Source organism: Hippocampus comes, unplaced genomic scaffold (genome assembly GCF_001891065.2).
Source record: "Hippocampus comes isolate QL1 unplaced genomic scaffold, H_comes_QL1_v1.1 scaffold255, whole genome shotgun sequence".
Taxonomy (NCBI): Eukaryota; Metazoa; Chordata; class Actinopteri; order Syngnathiformes; family Syngnathidae; genus Hippocampus; species Hippocampus comes.
The window spans coordinates 115,780-123,045 of NW_017806034.1; positions in this window are offsets into that span (position 1 = coordinate 115,780).

The following is a 7,266-nucleotide window of genomic DNA, read 5'->3' on the forward strand; positions in this document are numbered from 1 at the left end:
CATAGTTTATAGTATCAAGAGTGGGTTAGGGTTTCAAACTAGGATTATGTTTTCTAATGAGGGTTTTTACACTGGGTTAGGTATTCAGCCAGGTTTAAAGTTTCAAAATAGGGGTAGGTATCTATTTAGGGTTTCAAGACAGGTATAGGGTTTCAAATTAGGGTTAGGTTTTCTAATTAGTTTTAAACTAAGTTTAAGATTTCTAATTGGATTTCTTAGACCGGATTGGAGTTTTAAAATTATCGTTTCAAACCTGGATTAGGGTTTCAAATTAGGGTCTCAAAACAGAGTTGGGGTTTAGGATTAGAACACAGGGTTAGATTTTCAAATTATGATTTCAAACCAGGTTTAGTGTTTCCAACGAGGGTTAGGTTTATAGACAAGGTTAGGGTTTGAAATGTTGGTTTGAAGCATGTCTTCGTGTTTCAAATTATGGTTAGGTTAGGGTTCAAAATGGGGTTAGGGTTCCAAGACAGGCCTATGGTTTCAAGTACAAAGTATGAAAATATAGTTTAAAGATAGTGTTAGGGTGTGGAATTAGGGTTCCAGGTTGAGGTTAGTGTGTCAAGGGGAAGAAATTCAAATTAGGCAGTGAAGTCTGTCTTAACGTTTGAAAAAAAAAAAAAAAGGATAGGGTTTTAAAGTAGGGCTTCGAATCCGAGAGAAGCAAAGAATTTGAGCACATTTCAGGTGACATTTTATATAACGATTGTTGCTTAATGTAAAGTTGTGCATGCCCCCTCCAGTCACATGTAGGGCAAAGGTGATGCCTTGCAGATCTCAGTCATGGACCGAGACACACACACGATACACAATGTGGTAAACACATATGGTGCAGTACACGCACGCCGGTGTTGATGGCAGCAGCAGCAAAGCGAGTGAACAGGAGGTCGTTGTTGTCATTCTCGAGCATCGTCCAACCCGGTAACGAGCTCCCCCCGCCCCTCCACCACGCGCCGCTCTGGTCCAACCAGTTCCCCGAGACGAGATGCCCCCTTACTCCACCCTCACCCTCACCCGCCCTGTACGTTAGAAGCTGTGGCCTCCCAAAAAAAAAAAAGAAAAAAAAAGGAACCAGACACGAATGGAATCTGAGCACGCGAGCGCAGCGCAAGAGTGGGAGGCGTGTCACTGTTTATATTCTTTGACACAAGCGCACATGCAGGCCTTGAGCCAAAATGAGCCAATAGTGCACAAAAGTGCAAGTCATCATATTGCTAATTGAACTGGAGCATGTCATACAACCACAAAAAAAAAAAAAAAAAAACACTTTCGGCTCACTTCAAAAACATCATCAATTTCCACTGAATCCAATGTCCTTTTTTAAGCATGACACAATTCTTTTGGGGTGTCTGTTTGTGCTTGGGTTCACAAGCATCACATCAACAGATTGCATTCACGTTCATTTAACTCTCCTCTGACCTTTATTTCTTGGCTACAGCAATAATATTCTTGGGCCATTTTAACCCGGGGTGTATTTGATTATCTTAAAAAGCCACAAAGGGGAAAACAACCTCAAAATATTACAAAGTATGTTTCATTACTCAGTCCATCTCCAACCATAAGGATAAATAGCTTTTTTTTTTTTTTTTAAATAGGGGTAGGTATCTATTTAGGGTTTCAAGACAGGTATAGGGTTTCAAATTAGGGTTAGGTTTTCTAATTAGTTTTAAACTAAGTTTAAGATTTCTAATTGGATTTCTTAGACCGGATTGGAGTTTTAAAATTATCGTTTCAAACCTGGATTAGGGTTTCAAATTAGGGTCTCAAAACAGAGTTGGGGTTTAGGATTAGAACACAGGGTTAGATTTTCAAATTATGATTTCAAACCAGGTTTAGTGTTTCCAACGAGGGTTAGGTTTATAGACAAGGTTAGGGTTTGAAATGTTGGTTTGAAGCATGTCTTCGTGTTTCAAATTATGGTTAGGTTAGGGTTCAAAATGGGGTTAGGGTTCCAAGACAGGCCTATGGTTTCAAGTACAAAGTATGAAAATATAGTTTAAAGATAGTGTTAGGGTGTGGAATTAGGGTTCCAGGTTGAGGTTAGTGTGTCAAGGGGAAGAAATTCAAATTAGGCAGTGAAGTCTGTCTTAACGTTTGAAAAAAAAAAAAAAAGGATAGGGTTTTAAAGTAGGGCTTCGAATCCGAGAGAAGCAAAGAATTTGAGCACATTTCAGGTGACATTTTATATAACGATTGTTGCTTAATGTACAGTTGTGCATGCCCCCTCCAGTCACATGTAGGGCAAAGGTGATGCCTTGCAGATCTCAGTCATGGACCGAGACACACACACGATACACAATGTGGTAAACACATATGGTGCAGTACACGCACGCCGGTGTTGATGGCAGCAGCAGCAAAGCGAGTGAACAGGAGGTCGTTGTTGTCATTCTCGAGCATCGTCCAACCCGGTAACGAGCTCCCCCCGCCCCTCCACCACGCGCCGCTCTGGTCCAACCAGTTCCCCGAGACGAGATGCCCCCTTACTCCACCCTCACCCTCACCCGCCCTGTACGTTAGAAGCTGTGGCCTCCCAAAAAAAAAAAAGAAAAAAAAAGGAACCAGACACGAATGGAATCTGAGCACGCGAGCGCAGCGCAAGAGTGGGAGGCGTGTCACTGTTTATATTCTTTGACACAAGCGCACATGCAGGCCTTGAGCCAAAATGAGCCAATAGTGCACAAAAGTGCAAGTCATCATATTGCTAATTGAACTGGAGCATGTCATACAACCACAAAAAAAAAAAAAAAAAAAAACACTTTCGGCTCACTTCAAAAACATCATCAATTTCCACTGAATCCAATGTCCTTTTTTAAGCATGACACAATTCTTTTGGTGTCTGTTCATGTGCTTGGGTTCACAAGCATCACATCAACAGATTGCATTCACGTTCATTTAACTCTCCTGTTACCTTTATTTCTTGGCTACAGCAATAATATTCTTGGGCCATTTTAACCCGGGGTGTATTTGATTATCTTAAAAAGCCACAAAGGGGAAAACAACCTCAAAATATTACAAAGTATGTTTCATTACTCAGTCCATCTCCAACCATAAGGATAAATAGCTTTTTTTTTTTTTTTTAAATTAAAAAGTTGCATTTTATAGCGGCTTAAAAGTACTTTTGTGAAATCACAAAATATAACACACACAGTGTGGGACTTTCAACAATTTTTGTTTGCAATCATTTATTAAATGCGACACTTTGACTAGCAAGATAATGGGAACGTGAATTATATTACTGAGGTCAAAAGTAACCCTAATTGAGTGAACTAACTAACCCAGCACTCTGTCCAAAAAGGGGTCATGCCAATGTTGAGTAATTCATACCCAACGCATTAGGTTGAGGATTTAACATCGCATGTTGGGTCAAGATTTTCATCAGAACCGCTCATACTGATGAGTTGCAGCTATTAAGAAATGGATTGCCAGGTTATCAGGTTAAAAATAACACAGATTTTATTACTAACATGTTCTAAGAAGAAAAAGAAGCAACTTTTGCACTCAGCTGTACCTCCTGTAAGAAAAACAAAAAACAAAAAGTGTGAGACACACTCACACTGTCTACAATATTCCATCAAAGATCCTACGTATCTTAATGGGCTTTTAATAATAACCAAACAGTGATCATTCACCCCGTTGAGAGGTCATATTCATTAAGATTTAATGATTTAATTACCTACCATGTAATTCATTCCAGATGCCAGTCGAGTGTCAACATAGAAGTGTATTTTATTTTTTTCTTGGGTGTTGTTTACGTTTCTGGGTTCTTGTACATTCAGTGAAACTCAACTGCTTCTGATGTTAATGAGTCCAGTTTCAATTTCGGGGGAGCACACCAAAGTAAAAGTCACTCCCCAAGGGGAAGGAAGAGAGGAGGGGTGGATTGCAAACCTGCAGATGGCAACCAGAACTACGATGACACCTCCGATTAAATTTGGCCTTCAAATGTGGATGAAGCAAAAAAGAAGTTAAAATGTGCTAGTTTTCAATTTCAGGTCCAAATTTCATGTTCAAAGATGAAACTGGTGTTGGGGAGCAAATTTTCTTCTAACTTTACCTGGGTTGCGACTGAGTGCAAAATGCTGCTTCAAAACAAAATGGCCGACTTTCCACCCAATTTCTCTCATGGGCCTTTGAAACTTTTAAGTGCGTGCTGTCACAATCGATACTAACAACCAACCAATTTCATGTGCAAAAGTGGAAGTGGTGTCGGATGGTGATTTATTTTTTCCCCCAATTTTCCATGGCTGCTTCAAACCAAAATAGCTGACTTTCGGTTCAATTATTGGCAAGGGTCCTTGAAACGGTTTCATGGGTCCTGTTACGATAGATATGTAAAACCAATTTTGTGTCCATAGATGAAACTGCATGTATGCATAACATTTTTTCCCCAACTTTTTAAGTGACTACAACTATCATGAGTGGGCTACTTGGGCAAAGCACAGTCAGCGGATTTTCAGCCACTTTGTTAATTTAACAAGCCATGTGTTCCTCGTGGTCCTGTGACACGAGTCAAGAAAGTAAGACGCGACAAAACAGTATCAGATTGCTTGTCAGCCGTAGTTTTCAGCTTAACAGAATTAGCAAAGAATTCTCAAGGTTTACCACTCGTCCTCAATTAACCAATCATGGCATCGTTCTGGCTGCTGGACTTGCAAAAACTCATGAATGGATCTTGTTAAAACATACATGAATTCATGGCCCCCTTTGTGAAAGAAGAAATGCCAAACATGGCGTCACATTGAGCTCATAAGTTCCCATCAGACTGACGCTGACATCGTTGGAATCCTTGTTGGGGTGGACCGAAAACAACATTGAGTGTTTGCTTTGGAAAGTTTCGAACTTTATGTTTAGGGGAACATTTGAAGTCTGTCAGTATGGTTCATCATCTGGAACTAAAGCACATTCCCTATTATGGTATTTGGTAGAATACGTCATGAGGACCTTGCTTGCTATGAGGACATGAAGTTGACAATGTGTTGAAATAAAGAGTTTTCAGGCTGAATTTGAACATTTTACCCATTACAATCAAAGTCAACAAAGGTCCGATTATCGGATGCCTCTAAAAGATTATTCTGAGGGATTATCATGTGGTGTTGGATGTGACGAGTGATATTTTTTTTTTGCCTCCCCAATCGGCAATGAAAACTATCGGTACCGATCGTTGTAAATCTTGGACATGTTCAACACTTATGATCGAAAATGCTGATGTGTGCGGTCAATATGAAGTTAGGATCGAGCCACAGAATTCATAATGAGGATGTGAAATGGAACCCTAGCAAAACACATATCAATTGGGGCATTTCCCCCCCATTACAATTAAAGTCAGCAAAGTCCTTATATTCGGATCTCTCCAAGAGACTATCCCAAGCGATTATCGGATGGTGTGGGGTGTGTTAAGAGTGATTCTTTTTCCTCCCGTTTTCTGTTCAGAAAATGATTGCACATCCAATTGGGGTGACCCACGATTTTAGTGATCCTGACGTGGAAGAGAACAATAGCAAATTAATCAGGTCACACATACTAATAATCGGAACAATTGAAGAAAGTCATTAAAGTCCCAATTATATGATGTCTCTATAAAAGTACCTTCAGCGATTATCCTGTCGTGTGTGGTGTTTAAGAGTGATTTTGCGGTCCTGATCTGCTAAGAAAGTCATCGCGGCTAACGATCACAAATGTTCAACAATATTTATGAAAGCAAAAAATACATATAGTACATTTTAAGTGATTTTTAGGAGGATGAATTGCTATCGTAAATTGAACAGGTTTAACACTTATGATTGTTGGCTTTGGGCCTAGGCTGTTTTCCCAAACACAACACAGGACAATCCCTCAGGATAATATTTCAATTAAATCTGCTAATCTGTTTTTTGTTGATTTTGAAAAACTCAAATTCAGCCTGATTGCAAGTCAAACTCTTTCTCTAACAAAAATATCAGAAATTATAAATGGTATTTTACATGATACGAACTTTAAATAAATGACCATAATATGATACAAGGGCACTGCATTCGGGTTATTGGCATGAGCCCCCACCGAATGTTGTTGATTGGTACACTGTACTGAGTACAGTACTGATTGTGTTGTTGACAGACTTACCTAAGGAGAAACACTGACACTAAGTGGACAAACTAAAAAAAGCACCACTCTTTTTCCAAGCAAAAAAAAAATGCAAGCTCACAGAAAGCAGCATTCATGTTCTTTTGATTCCCAATAGAGACGTATGAACATGTCAATTTTATTAGCACTATTAATTCTGCATTCAAACACTAATTAGTGGTTCCAACCTTGACTTGAAATCCCAATTTGAAAACCGAAACCTGTCTGTCTTGAAACCCTACTTTGAACCCTCTCTAGAGGATCCAGAGTTCCCTACCCCTGCCATAGCTCAATCTTTGAAACCATCAAACTGCCTGAAAACCCTAATTGGAAACCTTAACCCAAACCCCTAATTAGTAATCCTGTTTTGAAACCATAAATTGACACCCTAATTTGGTTTTAAAACTTGAAGCCCAATCCGATTCTAATTTGAAACCCTAAAACTTGGTTGAAGCCTGAACATTTTTCACCCCCCCCCACCTTAGTTTGAAACATTAACTCTTATTCAAAACCCTTACCCGAGTTTGAAACTCCAATATGCAACGGTAACACAGTCTTGAAACCCTCATTTGAAACCGTAACAGGAGCTGCAAATCCTTATTTTCAAACCTATATTTTTGAAACCCTAATGTTGTTTTGAAACCCCTAATTTGAAATCTGATCTGAGTTTGAAATTCAAACGCTGTTAAAAAAAACTAATTTGAAACCTTAATACTGATTTTGAAAACCCAAGCTTGTTATGAGAACACGACGTCCCGAATTTACGACAACTCAACATCCGACGTTTCTACATTACGAACGGGAACATCAGAAACTATACTTCCGCTCTTTCATTTGCTTGTTTCATATTCATAACCTGGAAGTGTTCACAAATATCATGACTCATGACTTCACGACTGCGTTGGCGTATTGTTTACGTACAGATTCACCGCCTCGCTAAATTTAGACACTTGACCAAGGAGGATTTAAAAACGTCGTTCGCACCATATTTGGAAGATCCGCCGGCAGCGAGTGGTTACGTAAACCAAAATCTAACGTACAACAAACGTAGATTCCATCCTAAAATTAAAACTGGCTATTTGTTGTGTATTACAATCGTGAAAAAAATAAAAAATAAGATGAACTATCAAAAGTCGGCTTTTGATAATATTTCTCATGAGTGTG